We start from the raw sequence: 25,000 nt of genomic DNA on the forward strand, positions 1-25,000 counted from the left end.
GTGAAACCTGCTCTTAACGAGGACACAGCTCTTCATAAGTCCCACAGAGTGAAACCTGCTCTTTAACGAGGACACAGCTCTTCATAAGTCCCACAGAGTGAAACCTGCTCTTAACGAGGACACAGCTCTTCATAAGTCCCACAGAGTGAAACCTGCTCTTTAACGAGGGCACAGCTCTTCATAAGTCCCACAGAGTGAAACCTGCTCTTTAACGAGGACACAGCTCTTCATAAGTCCCACAGAGTGAAACCTGCTCTTTAACGAGGACACAGCTCTTCATAAGTCCCACAGAGTGAAACCTGCTCTCTAACGAGGACACGGCTCTTCATAAGTCCCACAGAGTGAAACCTGCTCTTAACGAGGACACGGCTCTTCATAAGTCCCACAGAGTGAAACCTGCTCTTTAACGAGGACACAGCTCTTCATAAGTCCCACAGAGTGAAACCTGCTCTTTAACGAGGACACAGCTCTTCATAAGTCCCACAGAGTGAAGCCTGCTCTTTAACGAGGACACAGCTCTTCATAAGTCCCACAGAGTGAAACCTGCTCTTAACGAGGACACAGCTCTTCATAAGTCCCACAGAGTGAAGCCTGCTCTTAACGAGGACACAGCTCTTCATAAGTCCCACAGAGTGAAACCTGCTCTTAACCCATCGATACCTGATGCAGCATTTGCGTGTATATCCCTCATTTGTGTGCGTATCCCTTTAAGACCACGAACCGCGTTAACGCGGTTCGCGGTCTTAAAGGGATACACACACAAATGCTGCATCAGGTATCAATGGGTTAATGAGGACACAGCTCTTCATAAGTCCCACAGAGTGAAACCTGCTCTTTAACGAGGACACAGCTCTTCCATAAGTCCCACATAGTTCAGGCAGCTTTGATGGACTTTCTCTGATCATAGGCACTTTCTGTCCGCTAACACCGCTGCAAATCCACGCAGAGCCAGCCCCAGAGCCTTTGCACACTTTTTCTCCCCCGGGGTCCTAAAGGAGGCTTAGTTGTGGCGGCAAGCAGGCTCGACGTGGAAGAGTCTTGAAGTCAGAGCACACACAAAAACATTTAGGGCAAACGTAAAGCCACGGAATCCCATGAAAAGAAACACACTTGAAATTCCTTTGGTGCCGATATGCCTATAGCAAGGAGAAGACCAATTTCTGTATGACATTTTTTTGGCCGGGGGAAAAAGGCACTTAGCTCAGTAGTACTCGGTGTACCTTTCTAAAAGCCTAATAAGGAGGGAATATCCCAGCCTTCAGATGGTTGGCGTATATGAATTTGTTTCCGATTGAGTACACCACCTCTCTTCTCGCTTCTTGGCTCTTTAAGGAGTACAGCAAGCATCAAATTAAACCACTTTACTCCTGACAGTCAGAGTGGCTGCTTTATATAGGCAGCACACAGGCTCCTGACATGCTGCTGTTCAGGTTCCTGTCACGGCGCTGTGGTGAACCTGGAAGGTGGTCTGAGTGACTGTCAGCCAGTGATATGTGCAGGAATGGGGAGACATACAAACAGCAAGGAAGTTGATCAAGAGAAGATTAATCGACAACTATTTTGATAATCCATTAATAATCGTTTTGGGTAATTCGTCAAAATTCTTTACTCCTCTATGACAGTAAACTGAATATCTTTGGGGTCGTGGACAAAACAAGACATTTGAGGACGTCATCTCAGGCTTTCGGAAACACTGATCGACATTTGTCGCCATCGGCTTTAGCTCAGGAGGTAGAGCGGGTCGGCCAATGACGCAAGGGTTGGCGGTTCGATCCCCGCTCCCTCCCAGCTGCTGTCGTTGTGTCCTTGGGCAAGACACTTAACCCTCCTTGCCTCGTATGATTGGTATGAATGTAGACATGAACGATGGTGATCGGAGGGGCCGTTGAGCGCCGATGTGTGGCTGCCACGCTTTCGAACCACCGGTACAAAAGGTGTGAATGAATAATGATTCTGTGAAGCGCTTTGAGCACTTGGAAAGGCGCTATATAAATCCAATCATTATTATTATTATTATTTTTCTGACATCTTATAAACCAAACAACTAACCCGGATTCATGTGGAAAATAATCGTCAGATGAATGGACAAGGAAAAGAGTGGTTAGTTGCAGCCCTTTAGTGTTTTCGCTTCCTGAGATGTCTGCAGAGCACGAGTGAATCAACACGGCAGGACCTCGCCCACCCAGACATAGGGGGGAGTGGGAGGAGGCGGCCATGTTGCTATGGTGAGGGTCAGCCCAGCTTCACCCTGATGGAGAGCACTGATTCTGCGGCTGAGGAGGAGTTAAGCTGGGCACCATGGCAACAGGCCACAGACAGATAGAAAAAGAAAGGGGGGGGGGGGGGGGGGGCGTGAAGCGGTTTGATTGATCTGACTCAGCCACTGTGACAAATAAGTAACTGTTGTTGGCTCAATATCATGATAGCATCTCTTTCCCCCCGGTGGCAATATTGGGAATAAACGCCACTCATATTTTCATTGAATTAACGGTTAATATTCTCAACATTGGCAAGTGCAAATCCCCTTTGTGTCAGGGCCGCCGCGGAGGCACAATATGGCACTTGATGGTATTAATACATTTAAACAAATTATGTGCCGTGAATCTGCGGCCAACACTTCTCCCACCTGTGAAACAAACACTCATGACTCATGACAATCTGTGCTCCGCATGCAGTACGAGGGTATATAGCATGCCCCCGGGGTGAGAGTGGGCGTGTGTGTGTGTGTGTGTGTGTGTTCGTGTGTGCGTGTGTGTGCGTGTGTGTGTGTGTGTGTGTGTGTGTGTGTGTGTGTGTGTGAGTGTGACTGAGAGAGAGAGAGAGAGATGTTCCTCTGAAGCCCAGGCCCATCTTTTATTTATGGCCCGCAGGAAGTCCTTCAGTTTGTCCTCTAGGTGATATGCAGGAAGTAAAGCACAACACACAGCCATCAGGACCAGCCAGCCAGACCACTCGTTGACAGCTAAAGGGGCTGTGGTTGGTTCACTTGGTTGCTGGTTGTAGAGTTGGCTTGATGTCCTCACATAGTGTCAGCTTTCATGCCAGTGTTTTCTTTTACTTCTTCATTCCTTCCTGCCTCTCTCTCTCCCCCTCTCTCTCTCTCTCTCTCTCTCTCGCTCTATCTCTCTCTTTCTCCTTCTGTCTCTCAGCTCCTCCAAAGTTCACCAAGATTCCCAGTGACCAGATCGGGGTGTCGGGGGGCGTGGCCTCGTTTGTGTGCCAGGCGTCCGGCGACCCCAAGCCTGAGGTCAACTGGAACAAGAAGGGCAAGAAGGTCAACTCTCAGCGCATCGAGGTGGTTGTCACAATGCACAATGGTCCACTCCTACTGTAGCAGCATGACATCATACAGATACAATGTATACAGTCCTACTGTAGCAGCATGACATCATAGAACAGATACACTGTAGCAGCATGACATCATAGAACAGATACAATGTATACACTCCTACTGTAGCAGCATGACATCATAGAACAGATACACTGTAGCAGCATGACATCATAGAACAGATACAATGTATACACTCCTACTGTAGCAGCATGACATCATAGAACAGATACACTGTAGCAGCATGACATCATAGAACAGATACAATGTATATAGTCCTACTGTAGCAGCATGACATCATAGAACAGATACACTGTAGCAGCATGACATCATAGAACAGATACAATGTATCCACTCCTACTGTAGCAGCATGACATCATAGAACAGATACACTGTAGCAGCATGACATCATAGAACAGATACAATGTATACACTCCTACTGTAGCAACATGACATCATAGAATAGATACACTGTAGCAGCATGACATCATAGAACAGATACAATGTATACACTCCTACTGTAGCAGCGGACATCATAGAACAGATACACTGTAGCAGCATGACATCATATAACAGATGCAATGGTCCACTCCTACTGTAGCAGCATGACATCATAGAACAGATACACTGTAGCAGCATGACATCATAGAACAGATACAATGTATCCACTCCTACTGTAGCAGCATGACATCATAGAACAGATACACTGTAGCAGCATGACATCATAGAACAGATACAATGTATCCACTCCTACTGTAGCAGCATGACATCATAGAACAGATACACTGTAGCAGCATGACATCATAGAACAGATACAATGTATACAGATGTAGTCATATTATGTAAGTACATAAAACAGTAATTGATGTTTATAGACTATAAGACTCTAAAGGCTGGCTCACACTACAGGATTTTCGGGCCGATTTATGCCCGATTCACCCCTCCCGACAATCGGAGGAGAAATCTGGCCTGGCAGCTTGCCAAGCTTGGTCGGGCCCGACGTTCGGCACCGATTATCTTGTAGTGTGAGCTGTTTGCAGATCCAATCTTAACCCTCCCGATCTGCTCAAAGCCTCATCGGGGCCGTCCCGATCATATCAAACATGTTTGATATTTAGGACTGAAAATCTGCGCGAATACATCATTCTGCTGCTGCGCGAGACTCCCGTCGTTAATTGACGCGGCTCATTTGATGCGCTGCACTGCAGGCATTATAGGCTACCAAATACCAACAGCACAGAACCACGAGTATTTGGGGGAAAATGTCACTCATTTATATCACAATGAATGACCAATGAATAAAAAGTTGTTATATCGTAGTTTTGAGCCCCTGCCAGTCAGAGGCTGTAATCTCCTACCTGTCTATCAGCCAGGCAGTGTGGGGAAAAGGCATTGCTGCTGCGGGAAGCAATCCAGTACTATCCAAACTTTTGCCGATCTCATGACATGCAGCAGGGAAATATATTTTGTGTGTGTGTGTTTGTGTTCTCACTTGTACAGACAATAGAGTCGCGTTGTTTACACGCATGCTAACTACCGTGAGATTCATTTGTTTGGCGAGACGGGCATGAAAATGAGGAAACGAGAGAGAGAGGTGAGGTGGGGGCGGAGCGCTTTGGTCACTGCTGGAACCCCAAAAACGAAACAGGTTCGTATGGCCGGGCATCAATGTGATTATCCTGCCGATAATCTTAATAATATCCTGTAGTGCGTGGTGCGCCACATTTACAAATCTTGTAGTGTGTGCATGTTTGAGATTCTAGGGAAGATAATCTGGGAAGATTCTCCTGTAGTGCGTGTCACAGCCAGATTTCAAAATCGGCTAAGATTGTCAGAATCCTGTAGTCTGAGCCCAGCTTAAGATTAATTGAATACTTGAGTCAAATTCTGTGTTGTATTCGGTGTATGCTACAACCTGTTTTTCTTAAAATCCACAATGTTCATTGAGAAAACGGCAACAACAGAGCATATTTTTATCGTTGCCGATTTCAAAGGTAAGTGACCAAGTTTTATGCATAATATGACGACTAAAAATGAACAAAGTAGCCAGTCAAAAATACATGGCTGAAAGAGAAACCGATGCGGCAGGTTATCACAGATTTCAGAACTGACACATACAGCAAATGACCAATATATGCAACAACAATATGTCAGCATTATTTACTATATTATCGGATTTCACCGTTTATAAGATATGATGTTATCAGGCAGGCTATTCCAGTGTGACGCTAATTACTGAGGCCCTTCATCATTCTGGCTTGACTTATTATGTACATGTAAATTGGGGTGGTAATGTGGCCTAATGGTTAGAGACTTCAACCAGCAGACCCGGGTTCAAGCTCCCATGTCGACAAGCGTTCCTTGTTGTCTGACCTCCCTATGGAGAGAGGGTAGGCGGGGAAAAGAGAACTTCTCTGATCACTAACGTATCGCATCATAATTGTTATCACCTTCATTATGAGCCAGGGTCTGGATTAGCACCATCAGCCTATACTGTTGTGAGGTGATCTGTTGCCGTCCTCCTGTGTGTGTGACTGTGTGTTTCTCCTCTGGCTGCTTGTGTGCGCTCTGCTCTGCTCTCTCAGACCATCGAGTTTGATGACGGCGCAGGAGCGGTGCTGAGGATCCAGCCTCTGCGCGCGCCCAGGGACGAGAACATCTACGAGTGTGTGGCGCGCAACAGCGAGGGAGAGGTGGCCGTCACCGCCAAGCTGGCCATCATCAGAGGTGAGAGAGAGAGAGAGACTCCTCACACCCACCCTCACCCTATCTCTGTCCTGTTCAGCTTGAGTGACGCATTCTTCTCACACACACACGCACGCACCCACACACACACACACACGCACACGCACGCACACACACACACACACACACGCACACACACACACACACACACACCTACCTATCTGTCCCTTGTTCCCGGCTGTCGGTTGTGGTTGTGACAACACAGCCATGCCACACCTTGCCTTCACAACAGGCTGCGGTGGAACTGTTCTTTTTATAGCCCCTTTCGCAGCGAGACTGAGAGCGATTTGGCCGCGGCCGAGGCCAGCTCGCGGCGCGGCTAACGGCGATTTAGCATCCCATCTCCTGGTTCGTAACGGGTGTAGTCATGCCGGCCAGAGTGAGGGTGTTTTGGTAGGTAAGCTCTTCCTACAATACAGCGCTCCAAAGTGATATGAAGAAGGAACGTTGCTGCGCGGGACACGGGGGGAGGGTGGGGGGGTGGGGGATGGGGGGTGGTCTGGGATCTGGGCACCGGCCCACCGCACAGCATGACAGGAAAGGATGGAGGGAGGGAGGAGGGATGCATGGGTTGTTCCTACATGGAGAAAAAAACACAACAAAACCAGGAGATAGAGAGGCAAAGTGTCCGCCTACTTCCTGCTTCAGCACTGTACCGGAGATTTTCATCCGCCATTTATTTTCCCATAGACATTTCGTAAAATGCTTGTAAAAAATCGTTTTACTTGTTCAAACCAAACGGTTCGGATATATTTAAAAACAGGAGAGATCGCATAACATTTCACTCGGACCAAAACGTGGGAAAAAATTGCGGATTCAAAGAAAATATTTTCTTTATGTAGTTTTTTTAGTTTTGGTCCGAGTGAAATGTTCTATGGTCTCTCCCGATTCGAAATATATCTGAACCGTTTGGTTTGACCAAGTAAAACTATTTATGTCTATGGGAAAATAAATGGCGGATAAAAATCTCTGGTACAGTGCTGAAGCAGGAAGTAGGCGGTCACTTTGCCTCACTATATGGAGCCTTGATTTGGCAGGCAAGCCATTTGTGCTAGGGTAAGTCGAGGAAGAAGCATGGGGCAGAGAGAGGGGAGTGCACCGGGGAGTTGAGGAAAGGTAAGATGGAGTTCGATGGGGATGGAGGCTGAGGGGTGGAGGCGGGTGGAGGAGCCGTGGGAGCAGAAACAATGGAGATGAAAGGGGAGAGCAGCGGAGGCTGTGGAAGTGAAGGAGATGAACGAGGGAGTTGGCAGGGCCGTGTGGTAAGCAGAAGGCTGCTAGCCTGGGGAATAGACTCCTGCCCATCTGTTAGCAGGCCCATCATCGCTACACACACAGCCCCAGTCCACAGCACATTACCACATACACCACGCCTCCAGGGCCACGCTGTGTGTGTGAGAGAGAGAGAGAGAGGGACGGAGAAAGGCAAGTTTGTGTTTGAACATGCATGTGTGTGTGTGTGCGTGTGTGTGTGTGTGTGTGTGTGTGTGTGTGTGTGTGCCTGCGTGCATGCGTGTCTTGTTTTCGAGTAAACTTTTCTCTTACTGTGATCTGTGTACCGTGACATCCTCGGTCCCCCTCTGCGACAATGGAATCAGCCATCTCGTTCTCTCTAATCAGTTTCTACCTGGGTGGAGGAAAGAGCTATTTTACAGTACTGGCAATGCTAGGGTGGAGACGATGTGCCATGGGCGCAACATGTTGTATCACTGATGATGTCACTGACAATGTCACGATTTGCGTCACACAAAACATGACTAAAGACTGCCTTTGGCAATTTTAATTATTGTGGGATTTATGAGATCAGTGATGATGTCACGATATGCTTCAATTTATGACATCACTGTCACAAATCACTATTGATGTCACTGATGATGTCACGATTTGCTAACACCACCCGCCTTAGGCAATTTTTAATTACTCTGGACAGAATGTGCCATGGGATGTTGTGTGATTTATCACATCACTGATGATATCACTCATGATGTCACAATAGGCATCACAAATCACTGATGATGTCACTGTTGTTAGCTCGACCAGACCAGACTCTTGAGACGATGTTGTGGGATTTATGACATCACTGATGATGTCACTGATGAAGTCACGATTCGTGTCACAAATCACTGATGAGGTCACTAATGATGTCACAATTTCCTAGCAAAATCATGACCAACACCGCCCAGAATTGTATGAAGTGCACATAAAGCCTCCAAAATCTTCTTTAAGTTAATTTTTTGAAAACAGGGTTCACCAGAGGGGGGAAAACACTGAGCTAGAGGGGAGGAAAATCCAAAAAACCACTGAACTACACACAAGGCTTTCCATTGCCAACCAAAGCATTTCCTGTTCAGCCCCTCATCATGTGTAATGGCTGACCAGCCCCTGCTGCCTGCTCTCATCATGTGTAATGGCTGACCAGCCCCCTGCTGCCTGCTCTCATCATGTGTAATGGCTGACCAGCCCCTGCTGCCTGCTCTCATCAGGTGTAATGGCTGACCAGCCCCTGCTGCCTGCTCTCATCAGGTGTAATGGCTGACCAGCCCCTGCTGCCTGCTCTCATCAGGTGTAATGGCTGACCAGCCCCTGCTGCCTGCTCTCATCATGTGTAATGGCTGACCAGCCCCCTGCTGCCTGCTCTCATCATGTGTAATGGCTGACCAGCCCCCTGCTGCCTGCTCTCATCAGGTGTAATGGCTGACCAGCCCCTGCTGCCTGCTCTCATCAGGTGTAATGGCTGACCAGCCCCCTGCTGCCTGCTCTCATCATGTGTAATGGCTGACCAGCCCCTGCTGCCTGCTCTCATCAGGTGTAATGGCTGACCAGCCCCCTGCTGCCTGCTCTCATCATGTGTAATGGCTGACCAGCCCCCTGCTGCCTGCTCTCATCAGGTGTAATGGCTGACCAGCCCCTGCTGCCTGCTCTCATCAGGTGTAATGGCTGACCAGCCCCCTGCTGCCTGCTCTCATCAGGTGTAATGGCTGACCAGCCCCCTGCTGCCTGCTCTCATCAGGTGTAATGGCTGACCAGCCCCTGCTGCCTGCTCTCATCATGTGTAATGGCTGACCAGCCCCCTGCTGCCTGCTCTCATCAGGTGTAATGGCTGACCAGCCCCCTGCTGCCTGCTCTCATCATGTGTAATGGCTGACCAGCCCCCTGCTGCCTGCTCTCATCAGGTGTAATGGCTGACCAGCCCCTGCTGCCTGCTCTCATCAGGTGTAATGGCTGACCAGCCCCTGCTGCTGCCTGCTCTCATCAGGTGTAATGGCTGACCAGCCCCCTGCTGCCTGCTCTCATCAGGTGTAATGGCTGACCAGCCCCCTGCTGCCTGCTCTTATCAGGTGTAATGGCTGACCAGCCCCCTGCTGCCTGCTCTCATCAGGTGTAATGGCTGACCAGCCCCCTGCTGCCTGCTCTCATCAGGTGTAATGGCTGACCAGCCCCCTGCTGCCTGCTCTCATGTGTAATGGCTGACCAGCCCCCTGCTGCCTGCTCTCATCAGGTGTAATGGCTGACCAGCCCCCTGCTGCCTGCTCTCATCAGGTGTAATGGCTGACCAGCCCCCTGCTGCCTGCTCTCATCAGGTGTAATGGCTGACCGACACTAATAGCTGCAGCGTGCGAGGGGGGGCGTTGTGGTCGGTTGCAGGATGTGGGCCAAGTGCTGCTCTGTAGCCAGCCTAATGGATGGAGGTGTGGAAGGCTGTGGTCAGTGAGATGTTTGAAGATGCTCCATGTTGTTTTTGGTTTGGGCCCTTGCTGTTATCCTAGTCTCGCAGTAGCCAGCCGTACGATAGATATCTACGTCTGGTGCACACCTCTTGAAAAGCCGTTAGCAACAACCGTCCCCTGAGACCAAAACAAAATGCGTGACAGACATGTGAATTGACCAACCACAGACGGCGTCGTGACGCAACACATGGGGCGGTACATTTTGAACAATACAATGCACGCAGAGCCCCAACCAATCAGATTTCGCCAGGGGATTTCTCCTGGCAAAATCTGTCGGCAAGCTCTGTGAAAAACAGCATAACAGCGCTCGTAGGGGGCAGGCTCGCATGCTGCGCTTTAGCCAATCAAAATGGAGCGAACGTGACCGAGAGGCAACCGGTGTGTAGTCAAACTTGCTATGAACAACGAGCTAGCATAGAGATACTGCATGAAGTAGGCCACGCCCATCACGGGGGAAAAGCTCTGTTCATTTCCACACACCAGCGTCATTTTCCTTGAATTAAACATAGCGAAAAGCTGTTGTGTGGTGGGCTGCGCACACAACAAATGTAAAAAAAAATCGCCAGTTAAAGTTTTTTTGTACTCCCGAGGAAAACAAGGAAGCCATTGAGAATTGGCGAGAAGAAAAATGTGGATGTTGCTGTCAATGAAGTAAGTTGGAGTGTTCATCTTCCGTATATACGATCTTTTTGTGCAACACCCGGCCATGCACGCCACATACTGTAGGAGAACGCCAGGATTGGGCGGGAGTTTGTGTTTTCCCCCGTTTTGGGCGTGGTTTCTGAATGACGCGCTCCGCAGTGTCTCTATTGTTGTTGTTGTTTCATAGCGACAGAGGGATTTGAGAGCGACACGCAGGGAGCGCAAAGGGATTTTCTTCCGTTGCCGACCGGAGTCCCTTGAGTTCTGGTTATTCATTCATTCAAACGAGCCTGCTGCCCCCAGAGGTTAGAGAGAAGAAAATATTGAACCATTGGGTCCCCAGATTGGACCACATGAGACCACCGTTATCGTCACACATCACCCCACCTCTACTTCTCTTTGCACCTGCTTCTTCTCTGCCCACAGCTATGGCGCTCTCTAATTGTTCCCTCTCTTGTTTTATTCATTCTTTCATTTCCTTGGCCATCTATTCTGTCTGCCCCTCACTATCTATCTATCTACGCCCCCCCCCCCCCTCTCTCTCTCTCCTCCTCCTCTTTTTGCATCTTTATAGCTACAGTAGGGCTGGGTATCGCCACTGATTTCCTGAATCGATTTGATTCCGAATCACAAGGTCCCGATTCAAATCGATTTCCGATATATATAGGGGCTGAGCTCCATGCACCGTATCAAACAGAGGAGGAACAGGCATCTCTGGCTGTCCACCTAGCTAATGTTCAAACATGTTGAATTTTGGAACCAAACAGTGTAGAAAAACATTTAAGGTCCTTGCACATAGAGTCCGTTTTTTCGTCCGAAATTGACGCACGAAAAAAATAAAAATACGACCTCATTTGTGTCAATCATCATTGACACACCGAGTCCGACAATTACGTCCGTCATTTAAGTTTTCGGACGAGGTTCGATTTTCTGGATAATTGGATTGGATAATTAACGCATCGGACTCAGTGTGCAAGGTATCTGTGCGTGATGTTTTTTTCCCGGATAACGGATTAAAAAAACGCAGCGAACAATTCGGACTCTGTGTGCAAGGACCTTTAGTGTGGATTTGGGTCTGGATCGAGGCAACAAGGAAGAGGGTGTGTGTGTGAAGTGATGTCACTCAACTGGAAATGATGTCACGCAGTTGCTCAACTGATGTCATCAGGCAATTGTGATGTCATCAGTGATGTCACTGAAGCAATTGTCTTCTTATTTATATTAGTTAAAATTGGTTAAGTGGTGTCTGTATGTCTGTCTGCTTACTTCACCACCTGGGTGTGATTTTTTTAAATTACCGGTAAGTTAATTTAGTGTTTTCTTTTTCTTTTTCTTTCATCTAGATGGATTGGCCATGGCCTTAAAAAGTCATGCGACTGTGATTTATCTTTAAATTAATTCATTTCTTATGCTTAACATTTTTCACAAGTTCTCAGTAATATAGTGTTTAGAAACAAAGTATTTCGTTTTGAGTTTTTGTAAATAATGTTCTAATATTTTTGTTCTGTCAGTCATTCACCTTCTTAAATCCAATCCAAATTCAATCCAAATTTATTTATAATAAAGCGCATTTATAGTACAAACAATCAAAATAGCAAAAAGAAAACTATAACAGCAGCATCTACATCATAAAAGGAGACTAGACCCTCCTCATAATCCACAAACACCCCCACCTTCTGAGGCTTCGTCTTCAGAGAGAGGACAGCAGGGACTGCAAGAGCTTTGTACTCATTTCCATTCCTCATGTATATAGTCCAGTAGCCATTCTGAGGACTCAGTGTGATGAATCCCGTCCTGTTGATCGATCCTCTGACCACTCCTACATCCCAGCCAGGCTTCCCTTCAACCTGGACCTCGTAGTAAAACTTCCCTGAAGAGAAGCTCTGCTTTGCTAAGACACAGATACAAGAAGATAATCTCTCTGGGTTGTCTGGGAGTTTCTTCTTTACATCACCAGCATGTACTTGTTTCCCATCATCAGACAGGACGAGATGGGGATGTGCTGTATCAGGATCCAGAGTCACATCCACTGCAAACTGCTGGATCCTCTTCAGCTCAACATCAGCACACAGCTTCTCCATATGAGCTTCTCCTCACAGTCCCCTCATATGATGAGCGAACAAAAATGACCTCTGTCCAGTCCTTGTGTGGAGTCTTCAGGGAAATTTGGAAGAGGTGGTGGTCTTCAGTGTGTGAGAGCTGCTCCATCTCAGCGCTTAGCTTGATCAGCTCAGAGGTCTCCTGTTCCAGCTCTTTGATGAAGCCGTCAGCCTCTTTCTCGGTTGTTTTCTGCTTCTCTTCGATCGTCTCAATGAGCTCAGCCTGGCCTCTCTCCACAGACTGCATCAGAGCAGTGAAGACCCGCACTATCTCTCCGTCTGCATCTTCCTTGGTGAGCTCCACTGACTGTTTGATCTGTTGAATCTTCAGTTGTCTCTCCTGGATCATCTGACAAATGTCTGCCTCTGTCTTCGGCCTACTCCTCACTGACTTTCTGAACTGAGCAGCCATCTCAGATATGAAAGTATTGAGCCGCAGCTTAGACCTAAGCTGTGGCTCAATACTGTCAAAAACCTCTTTACACATGGGACACTGGCATGGGGCATTGATATCCCTGGTATCCCAGTAATGAGTGATACAGTTCTTGCAGAAGTTGTGTCCACATGGTATGGTGACTGGATCAGTGAACACATCCAGACAGACGGAGCACAGAAACTGCTCTTCAGACAGGAGACAGCTGGCATTTACCATTTACCATTTACCATTTACCATTTACCATTTACCATTTACCATTTACAGCTGGCAGCAGACATATCTAGGAAGAATAGAAACCGCACACTCTGGCTCCGATGCAATGAGTTTAATAAAAAGACAACGTTTCGGCCTGGTGGTCATGACTTGACTAAGGCCACCAGGCTGTTTAAAAAAGATGGTTGCGTTCAACTTGGATGAGTCACTTGTAAATGATGGTAGGCTGAAAGGTCAAAGGTCAGGCTTGACATAACATCTTAACAGCATTCTGGATGAAATTCCAGGCTGAATAGGAGGAATATGAGATAGACACAAAAGCAGTGAAAACATTGCTGCTATTTTCAACATCCTCATCATATCCTCTGTCCTCGATGGTTCTCCCACAGTGGGAGCTGTGTAGTGAGTCCCACACACAGTGATTGGTGAGTTCCACCAAGCATTCAGAAATGCCCCGGGGTTAAAGAAATGCTTGCAATTAACTCATTGAGTGCCAATGACGACTATCGTCGTCAATTCAAATAGTAACGTAGAGTGCCAATGACGACTAAAGCCGTCAATTGCGTTTTTTGACGGTGGGACGTGGATCAAAGCCTGATGCATCTCCTGTAAAAATATGGGGGATGTTGAATGTGTATAAGCTATTTTACGGACCCATTAGGTGGCGACAGTGCTCTCCAGATTAGAGAAAGGTGAGAAAAAAACAGAGAAGAAGTCATGGGGAAACGGAAACCGCATCGGTATGCATCGATATGCATGAAGCATAACGTTAGCTGTGCCTGCAGCAGCCAATCTGCTCCCACAATTGAGCCCCTCCGTCTCCGCTGCGATAGCCCCTCCACATGATTAGTTGTGGAGTTGTTATTACTCTCAACTGGAAGCGCTGGGAGCCGGCGACAAAAACGGCAGAACGCTGTGAAAAAGCTGGGTGTAGCGCACTTTTCAGTGCAGAGCAAACGCAGCAGAGAGCCACCAGAGACACTCCCACGGAGGAGGGGTTTGCAGGTGAGGGGGGTGGGGCACGCAGGGCAGCATACAACACCGACCCAGACAGCAGGCTCGATGGACAGATTGGCAAACACAAGCTAGAATATCTGATGCCCACCAGCAGTAAATCAAGACCAGCAAGAAGGTGTAGGGTCTGCGCACGCAGGGGCCAGCGCTGCTGGTTGCAGCTAAAAAATATTATTTTGCCAAACAAAATTCCTTTGTTTTCGCTGTTTTATTGAAGGAAATTATTTTTGAGGTGTCACTACATCAGAAAATATTAGCTTCAGAGTCAGTGATGTGCTTGAAATGCTTCATTTCACAAAAGGCTCATTATCTCAGCTTCTAGTTTGAAACATCTGTTTTGGGTGAAAACAACCTATCTTCTACTGCTGATAACTAAAGAACGGAAAATTATATCAATAAACTTTTTTTTGCTGATGATACAATAGAGTCTCATCGTTCTTTGGGCGTGTTCGGTGTTTACATAGTAATATCACACAATATTCTGTGGGCCTTGAGAAATCACTGAAAACGCTCTGAAAGGGCTGGCACTCGGAGCATCCGTTTTCCAAAAGTGGCTGGCACTCAATGAGTTAACATGTAAACATGGACAATTGCGTGAGTGACATCACTGATGACATCATCATCAACATCATCAGTGATTTATGACAGACATTTGTGACATGTTCGGTGATGTCATAACTCTTCCCTGCAGAGGTTATACACGGGACGACTCGGCTCTTTCATTGTTTTACTTTTGGTCTAGTGGTCTAGATATGTCTGCTGCCAGCTGTCTCCTGTCTGAAGAGCAGTTTCTGTGCTCCGTCTGTCTGGATGTGTTCACTGAGCCAGTCACCATACCATGTGGACACAACTTCTGCAAGAACTGTATCACTCATTACTGGGATACCAGGGATATCAATGCCCCATGCCAGTGTCCCATGTGTAAAGAGGTTTTTGACAGTATTGAGCCACAGCTTACATCTAAGCTGCGGCTCAATACTTTCATATCTGAGATGGCTGCTCAGTTCAGAAAGTCAGTGAGGAGTAGGCCGAAGACAGAGGCAGACATTTGTCAGATGATCCAGGAGAGACAACTGAAGATTCAACAGATGAAACAGTCAGTGGAGCTCAGCAAGGAAGATGCAGACAGAGAGATAGCAGACAGTGTGCGGGTCTTCACCGCTCTGAGGCAGTCTGTGGAGAGAGGCCAGGCTGAGCTCATTGAGACGATTGAAGAGAAGCAGAAAACAACCGAGAAAGAGGCCGACGGCTTCATCAAAGAGCTGGAACAGGAGATCTCTGAGCTGATGAAGCTAAGCGCTGAGATGGAGCAGCTCTCACACACTGAAGACCACCTCCTCTTCCAAATTTCCCTGAAGACTCCACACAAGGACTGGACAGAGGTCATTTTTGTTCGCTCATCATATGAGGGGACTGTGAGGAGAGCTGTGGAGAAGCTCACTAAAAATATGGAGAAGCTGCTTGCTGATGTTGAGCTGAAGAGGATCCAGCAGTTTGCAGTGGATGTGACTCTGGATCCTAATACAGCACATCCCAATCTCGTCCTGTCTGATGATGGGAAACAAGTACATGATGGTGATGTATGGAAGAATCTCCCAGACAACCCAGAGAGATTTTCTCCTTGTCCCTGTGTGTTAGCAAAGCAGAGCTTCTCTTCAGGGAAGTTTTACTACGAGGTCCAGGTTGAAGGGAAGACTGGCTGGGCTGTAGGAGTGGCCAGAGGGTCGATCAACAGGAAGGGAAAAATCACACTGAGTCCTCAGAATGGCTACTGGGCTATATGGATGAGGAATGGAAAGTACAAAGCTCTTGCAGTCCCTGCTGTCCTCCTCTCTCTGAAGACGAAGCCTCAGAAGGTGGGGGTGTTTGTGGATTATGAGGAGGGTCTAGTCTCCTTTTATGACGTAGATGCTGCAGCTCTGATCTACTCCTTTACTGGCTGCAGCTTCACTGAGAAACTCTACCCTTACTTCAGTCCTTATCGTAATGATGATGGTGAATACTCCACTCCTCTGATCATCTCTCCTGTCAATCGTAGATTAGACTAATTTTGCTTTTACTACATGGCCACTAGGGGCCGAGATGTTTGTGTTCGTATTGTGTGTTAGTTTCCTTTTTGCCATTTTGATTGTTTGTACTATAAATAAATTTGGATTGGATTTAAGAAGGTGACTGACTGAGAGAACAAAAATAAATATTATTTACAAAAACTCAAACAAAATACTTTGTTTCTAAACACTATATTACTGAGAACTTTTAATTAATTTAAAGATAAATCACAGTCAAATTACTTTTTAACACATTCAGTGCCACAGCGCTTCAGTAAAATTGTCTGGAGCCTGTGCCAGATTCACTTCCATTCAGTTGAAAACAGCTATAGAATTTTTTCTATTATGGCTATATTAACGGGGCTGGACTTTAATGAAAGATTGAACACTCCTGCTTCTTCCAAAGAAGAAATTTTGTTTCTAGACAGTTCCATTATGAAATTACAGCCTCTCAAAAAAGTGCACTTTCATGGGTTTTCTGTCGTTTTTTTTTTCTTTCCAAGATATAGCCCCTTTTATGAATACCTTTTGCACTCTAATTTCGAGCACATATTCACTGACTCTGGCTGGTGTTTTCTGATGTGGTGGCGTGTGGTGTGGTTTCTGTGCAGCCACACACCCCTCTCCCCCCCCCCCCCCCCCCCCCCCCCTCTCCACCTCTGAGCTGCGGGCTCCTCCCACACGTACAGAGTTTGCTTTCTCGACTCGTTTTTGCCCCGGACAGATCCCAGCTTTGCTGCGCGCATCATTTCCTTGATGGGCATCAAGGAAATGATGCGCGCTGGCAAACGCGACTGAACGAAAAGGCTTGGCCCGTTCGGCTTCGGATGCTGCCTTTCTAGGAAATCGTGTGGAGATAGATAGAAGCATAAGAGCTCAGTTGTGAGCGCGGATGCAGCCGAGCCCACTCTCGCTGTAGACGGAGCAATATATAGGCTCTGGCAGAAAGCATGCATCGGTTTCCACGGCTTTCTCCGCTGTCTCCTGTACAAAGTAAAGGATCTGAGGTGGGTGGAGCAGCTCCTGTGACGATGTTTAAGGTGGCGCCGTGTGATCCCTTGAAGGGATTCATGCTCACTGGCTGGGTACGACCTTAAACAGCAGAATTATGGAATAATATGAATTATGATTTTAGGACGTCCACAGACGTCCTTGGCACTGAACGTTACTTTTTTTTAGGACGTGCACAGACGTCCTTGGCACTGAATGTGTTAAGGCCATGGCCAATGAATCCATCTAGATGAAACAAAAACAAAACACTAAATTAATTTACCGGTAATTATTTATAATTACCTTATTTATAATTATAATTTATTATCGTCCCTGTTAGTTCAGGTCTTTCCCCACCTCTTTTGAAGAAAAAAAAACTCAAGCGACGTTTCAAGCCTGCCCGCTGCAACTCGCACATCTAAATTGTTTTGGTCAGCGCGCCAGCGGGAGCGTCTGACGACCTTCTTCAGTGTGTGAGAGCTGCTCCATCTCAGTGGTTCTCTTCATCAGCTCAGAGATCTCCTGTTCCAGCTCTTTGATGAAGCCGTCGGCCTCTTTCTCGGTTGTTTCCTGCTTCTCTTCGATCGTCTCAATGAGCTCAGCCTGGCCTCTCTCCACAGACTGCCTCAGAGCGGTGAAGACCTGCACACTGTCTGCTATCTCTCTGTCTGCATCTTCCTTGCTGAGCTCCACTGACTGTTTGATCTGTTGAATCTTCAGTTGTCTCTCCTGGATCATCTGACAAATGTCTGCCTCCGTCTTCGGCCTACTCCTCACGGACTTTCTGAACTGAGCAGCCATCTCAGATATGAAAGTATTGAGCCGCAGCTTAGACGTAAGCTGTGGCTCAATACTGTCAAAAACCTCTTTACACATGGGACACTGGCATGGGGCATTGATATCCCTGGTATCCCAGTAATGAGTGATACAGTTCTTGCAGAAGTTGTGTCCACATGGTATGGTGACTGGATCAGTGAACACATCCAGACAGACAGACAGAGCACAGAAACTGCTCTTCAGACAGGAGACAGCTGGCAGCAGACATATCTAGGAAGAATAGAAACCGCACACTCTGGCTCCGATGCAATGAGTTTAATAAAAAGACAACGTTTCGGCCTGGTGGTCATGACTTGACTAAGGCCACCAGGCTGTTTAAAAAAGATGGTTGCGTTCAACTTGGATGAGTCACTTGTAAATGATGGTATAAAGGTATGCTTGACATAACATCTTAACAGCATTCTGGATGAACTTCCAGGCTGAATAGGCCTGAGATAGACACAAAAGCAGTGAAAACATTGCTGCTATTTTCAACATCCTCATCATATCATCTGTCCTCGATGGCTCTCCCACAGTGGGAGCTGTGTAGTGAGTCCCACACACAGTGATTGGTGAGTTCCACCAAGCATTCAGAAATGCCCCGGGGTTAAAGAAATGCTTGCAATTAACTCATTGAGTGCCAATGACGACTATCGTCGTCAATTCAAATAGTAACGTAGAGTGCCAATGACGACTAAAGTCGTCAATTGCGTTTTTTGACGGTGGGACGTGGATCAAAGCCTGATGCATCTCCTGTAAAAATATGGGGGATGTTGAATGTGTATAAGCTATTTTACGGACCCATTAGGTGGCGACAGTGCTCTCCAGATTAGAGAAAGGTGAGAAAAAAACAGAGAAGAAGTCATGGGGAAACGGAAACCGCATCGGTATGCATCGATATGCATGAAGCATAACGTTAGCTGTGCCTGCAGCAGCCAATCTGCTCCCACAATTGAGCCCCTCCGTCTCCGCTGCGATAGCCCCTCCACATGATTAGTTGTGGAGTTATTATTCTCAACTGGAAGCGCTGGGAGCCGGCGACAAAAACGGCGGAACGCTGTGAAAAAGCTGGGTGTAGCGCACTTTTCAGTGCAGAGCAAACGCAGCAGAGAGCCACCAGAGACACTCCCACGGAGGAGGGGTTTGCAGTTGAGGGGGTGGGGCACGCAGGGCAGCATACAGTACAACACCGACCCAGACAGCAGGCTCGATGGACAGATTGGCAAACACAAGCTAGAATATCTGATGCCCACCAGCAGTAAATCAAGACCAGCAAGAAGGTGTAGGGTCTGCGCACGCAGGGGCCAGCGCTGCTGGTTGCAGCTAAAAAATATTATTTTGCCAAACAAAATTCCTTTGTTTTCGCTGTTTTATTGAAGGAAATTATTTTTGAGGTGTCACTACATCAGAAAATATTAGCTTCAGAGTCAGTATTGTGCTTGAAATGCTTCATTTCACAAAAGGCTCATTATCTCAGCTTCTAGTTTGAAACGTCTGTTTTTGGTGAAAACAACCTATCTTCTACTGCTGATAACTAAAGAACGGAAAATGATATCAATAAACTTTTTTTTGCTGATGATACAATAGGGTCTCATCGTTCTTTGGGCGTGTTCGGTGTTTACATAGTAATATCACACAATATTCTGTGGGCCTTGAGAAATCACTGAAAACGCTCTGAAAGGGCTGGCACTGGGAGCATCCGTTTTCCAAAAGTGGCTGGCACTCAATGAGTTAACATGTAAACATGGACAATTGCGTGAGTGACATCACTGATGACATCATCATCAACGTCATCAGTGATTTATGACAGACATTTGTGACATCATCGGTGATGTCATAACTCTTCCCTGCAGAGGTGATACACGGGACGACTCGGCTCTTTCATTGTTTTACTTTTGATCTCGTTGTCTAGTGGTCTAGATATGTCTGCTGCCAGCTGTCTCCTGTCTGAAGAGCACTTTCTGTGCTCCGTCTGTCTGGATGTGTTCACTGATCCAGTCACCATACCATGTGGACACAACTTCTGCAAGAACTGTATCACTCATTACTGGGATACCAGGGATATCAATGCCCCATGCCAGTGTCCCATGTGTAAAGAGGTTTTTGACAGTATTGAGCCGCAGCTTAGGTCTAAGCTGCGGCTCAATACTTTCATATCTGAGATGGCTGCTCAGTTCAGAAAGTCCGTGAGGAGTAGGCCGAAGACAGAGGCAGACATTTGTCAGATGATCCAGGAGAGACAACTGAAGATTCAACAGATCAAACAGTCAGTGGAGCTCAGCAAGGAAGATGCAGACAGAGAGATAGCAGACAGTGTGCGGGTCTTCACCGCTCTGAGGCAGTCTGTGGAGAGAGGCCGGTTTGAGCTCATTGAAACGATTCAAGAGAAGCACAAAACAACCGAGAAAGAGGCTGACGGCTTCATCAAAGAGCTGGAACAGGAGATCTCTGAGCTGATGAAGCTAAGCGCTGAGATGGAGCAGCTCTCACGCACTGAAGACCACCACCTCTTCCAAATTTCCCTGAAGACTCCACACAAGGACTGGACAGAGGTCATTTTTGTTCGCTCATCATATGAGGGGACTGTGAGGACAGCTGTGGAGAAGCTCAGTGAAAATATGGAGAAGCTGTGTGCTGATGTTGAGCTGAAGAGGATCCAGCAGTTTGCAGTGGATGTGACTCTGGATCCTAATACAGCACATCCCAATCTCGTCCTGTCTGATGATGGGAAACAAGTACATGATGGTGGTGTAAAGAAGAATCTCCAAGACAACCCAGAGAGATTCTCTTATTGTCCCAGTGTCTTAGCAAAGCAGAGCTTCTCTTCAGGGAAGTTTTACTACGAGGTTCAGGTTGAAGGGAAGAGTGCCTGGGATGTAGGAGTGGCCAGAGGATCGATCAACAGGAAGGGACACATCTCACTGAGACCTAAGAAAGGCTACTGGACTATATGGATGAGGAATGGAAATGAGTACAAAGCTGTTGCTTTTCCTGCTGTCCTCCTCTCTCTGAAGACGAAGCCTCAGAAGGTGGGGGTGTTTGTGGATTATGAGGAGGGTCTAGTCTCCTTTTATGACATAGATGCTGCAGCTCTGATCTACTCCTTCACTGGCTGCAGCTTCACTGAGAAACTATACCCATACTTCAGTCCTTATCTTAATGATGATGGTGAAAACTCTACTCCTCTGATCATCTCTCCTGTCAATCGTAGATTAGACTAATTTTGCTTTTACTACATGGCCACTAGGGGCCGAGATGTTTGTGTTCGTATTGTGTGTTATAGTTTTCTTTTTGCTATTTTGATTGTTTGTACTAGAAATAAATTTGGATTGGATTTAAGAAGGTGACTGACTGACCGAACAAAAATATTAGAACATTATTTACAAAAACTCAAACGAAATACTTTGTTTCTAAACAGAAACCTATAAATCACTGACGCCCCCCCCCCCTCTAATCTCAAGAGGAGCGTCATCATATCATGGAGCCATACGCCACACTTAAACTGTTTATTTGTTCAATAAAGCTTGTTAAAACTTCCTACGAGTCTCTCATTGAAGTGTGGTCTTTGACTTTCAATCATGGAAGACTAACCTCTACACAGCATAGTTTAGAGCACCCCATGCGTACATGCCCCTCGTCATTCAGGGTGTGTAACTCCTTAGTGACATCACTGATGACATCACAATTGCTTGAGTGACATCACTGGTGACATCACAATTGCTCGAGTGACATCACTAGTGACATCACAACTGCCCCTTCTCCATTTCCCAATATCCAATCAGCTAAGGACATCTGTCTCTCCTGATCTGCTGAGCCAATCACCTAAGCGGTGGTGGTGGTATATAGAGAGCCCTTGCTACTATGTCATTACTCACATTTGTGCCATCATCCTCAGCTGCTGTTCATCATCATTTAAGGCCATGGCCAATGAATCCATCTAGATGAAACAAAAACAAAACACTAAATTAACTTACCGATAATTATTTATAATTACCTTATTTATAATTATAATTTATTATCGTCCTTGTTAGTTCAGGTCTTCCCCACCTCTTTTGAAGAAAAAAAAACAGTCAAGCGACGTTTCAAGCCTGCCCGCTGCAACTCGCACATCTAAATTGTTTTGGTCAGCGCCAGCGGGAGCGTCTGATGACCTTGCGTGCATGTGGGTGTTGTGGGCATGACACGTGACAGGGCGTGACAGAAAAGGTGCAGGCTGGCAGCACTATATACAGTACAGTCTAGCATGGGCAGCACCGCACAGACAGACCATGCTAACTTCAATGTAATTACCACACAAATATCCAACGCGTTTTCTCCCTCTTTCTCTCACTCGCTCTCTCTCCCCCCCCTCTCTCACTCTCACTCCCCCACCTCTCTCTCTCTCTTCTTCTCTCCCTGCCGAATCATATCGTTTCCTCGCGGCCCGGCAGCAAATGCTTTGCGCACCGTCACCGATGCGCGGCCTCGGGGGTTGGGAACCACTGGCTGTAGGGGATAGAATTGTGTATTGTTGCCTGCTTTTTTTCAGTTGCCTCCAAAATGATACGCTTGCATTTCTGTACTCATCTTGCAGGCATAGTTTTCTGAAAAATCAATGTGAAGAAACAGCTTCAGAAACCAGTGAGATTTTCTGTCTGTCGCAGGAGATTCAACTTCATCACTGCAGCACTGCAGGACATCCATGCCCCATGCGCACTTTGAAACAATCACACTCGCTCACTCTGAGATGCTGGTTGTCTTCAACAGCCCCTCTCTGGGCGACTTTGTTAACCAATATAGCCAGACATTCTCGTGTTCCTGACACAGCCACCGGAGCGCAGACAGCGCAGACCAGCGCTTCTCTCTCTGTCTGTGGCAGGGGAGCTGTCCGAGGTGCTGAACAAGCCCGAGTTCCAGCGCCGCAGAGGTCGGGCCGTCCCTGTCCAAGGCACCAGGCGCTCCTCCCGCTACCAGTAAAGGACGGTGGGAGGAGACAGCCTATGGGAGAGCGGTGATGATAATCTATCTTAATTTCTAGTGTGATTTTCCTTGCACCTGTTTGACAGCCTATACCAGGGGTGCCCAATACGTCGATCGCGATCGACCGGTCGATCGCGAAGGCAGTGTGGTCGATCGCGTGGCATTGGGGAAGAGAATTTTTTTTTTTTTTTTTTTTTTTTTTTTTTTACTGTTTTTCCACTGTTTCCACTGTTTTTCCACTGTTTCCACTGTTTTTCCACTGTTCCACTGTTTTCCACTGTATACTCAGTGTATATATATATAAATAAATATGTTTGGTAGATCACTTTGACTTGGTCATTTTAAAAGTAGCTCCCAAGCTGAAAAAGTGTGGGCACCCCTGGCCTATACAGTATAACCATAAGACGGATCCTTTAGTTTATCTTGTCGGCCGCCCCACCCAGTATAGCCTATGTTCTCCTGCAGTGTTTTTGGCAGTTGTTCCTTATTACATCTATCTATCTATATTATTTTTGTGTTTTGCAAAGTCGGTAAAAAGACTAAACTCCATCCTGTGTCTGTTGTCTCTGCATCTGGGTCCAAATCAGCAGCGTTACAGTTCCACACATGCACAACACATTCATCATCTCTTTCCCTGGTCTTTAGCTCTGTGATGTAAAGAGGCCGTCACCTCTGTTTGACGAACCCAGTGAGGGGCTTTATCAGAACTCTAATTCACATTTTCTGTTTTGACAATTTCTGACTAGCTAAATAACAAAATTCACCACAGTGACACTACTACTGGGTGTTCATTTGCAAACGTCAACTGATTGCTTTTTTTCTTTTTTTTCTTTTTTTTTTACCTTGACCTTGACCTAAATGCATTTCCTTGAATTCTGCCAATCTCGAAAGTATCACCAAATGATGAATGGGCATCCCCAATTTAGTTGGAAATGACACATTAAATGTTTGTCTACTACACTGTCTGGTTCCAAAAGCACATTTAAACATGAAACCCGGGGGCCATCTTGGTTTTGAGGTCAACCTTGACTTCCCTCCACATCTGAAAATAAACCTTATGGTATTAACTAACTATGTTAGAAGAAATGTCATGCTTCTTTCAAAAAGTGCACAATTCTTATAATAATGAGAGCTTATCCGCAGTACTACTCTAACCGTGTGCATTATTAAAAAAATAATTATATTAAGAATTGACCCCAATGCTGTTACATAAATGTACGACACACTACAGCAGTCAAAACACTATAAGGCATATTAAAAACATCAATCTCTGGATTTTATTAATTGATATCGAATCATTTCAAATGAAGATCGATTTTCGAATCGGAAAATAGATTTTTTTTTTTACCCAGCCCTATTTATAGCCTCTCTAACACCCACCTCCACCAACGCCACCCTGCCCCCCCCTCCCTCCCCCAAACTGCTCTTTTCTCTGGACACTGCAGTTGTATTGTTCTGCCTTCAGGAGATCTGAATATCTGCAGTTGTGCATGTTTGAAAACCTCTGGTGGGCGAGAGATTCTCATCACTGCAGCACTGTGTGTTTGTGTGTATGTGTGTGTTTGTGTTTGTGTTTGTGTGTGTGCGCGTGCGCGCCCGCGTGTGTGTGTGTTTGTGTGTATGCGCACATGCATAACACAACATGCACATGGGTGTGTTTGCGTGTTTCTTTGTGTGTGTGTGTGTTTGTGTGTGTGTGCGTGTGCGTGTGTGCGTGTGTGTGTGTGCATTTTGTGTATGTGTTTAGGTTGTGCAGAGTAATCCTGATTATACCCACCACCCAGTGTCCCATTTTAGGAGAACGGGAGGCGAGGGGAACGGGGGGATATGAGGGGGGAGGAGAGATGCTCTCTCCCACCACACGGGGGAGGAGAGATGCTCTCTCCCACCACACGGCAAACTGCCTTCATGTCAACAACAGAGTGAGATCAGTGATTCCCTGCAGGCAGTCTGCAGCATTGGCAGCCCGGCGGCTCCCACAG

General features: G+C 46.8%; 1 protein-coding gene across 1 annotated transcript in view; it reads left to right on the plus strand.

The window, feature by feature from the left end:
* Nucleotides 1–3,166: 3,166 nt before the first annotated feature.
* Nucleotides 3,167–25,000, plus strand: part of ptprsb (protein tyrosine phosphatase receptor type Sb) — a gene marked incomplete at its 3' end in the record, with an annotated part of 74,496 nt that continues 52,662 nt past the window's right edge. Inside the window, exons 1-2 of the mRNA XM_083659568.1 lie at nt 3,167–3,295; nt 5,914–6,055. The remainder of the gene's footprint in view (nt 3,296–5,913; nt 6,056–25,000) is intronic.

This window comes from Poromitra crassiceps (genome assembly GCF_964638095.1).
Source record: "Poromitra crassiceps genome assembly, chromosome: 23".
Classification (NCBI taxonomy): Eukaryota; Metazoa; Chordata; class Actinopteri; order Beryciformes; family Melamphaidae; genus Poromitra; species Poromitra crassiceps.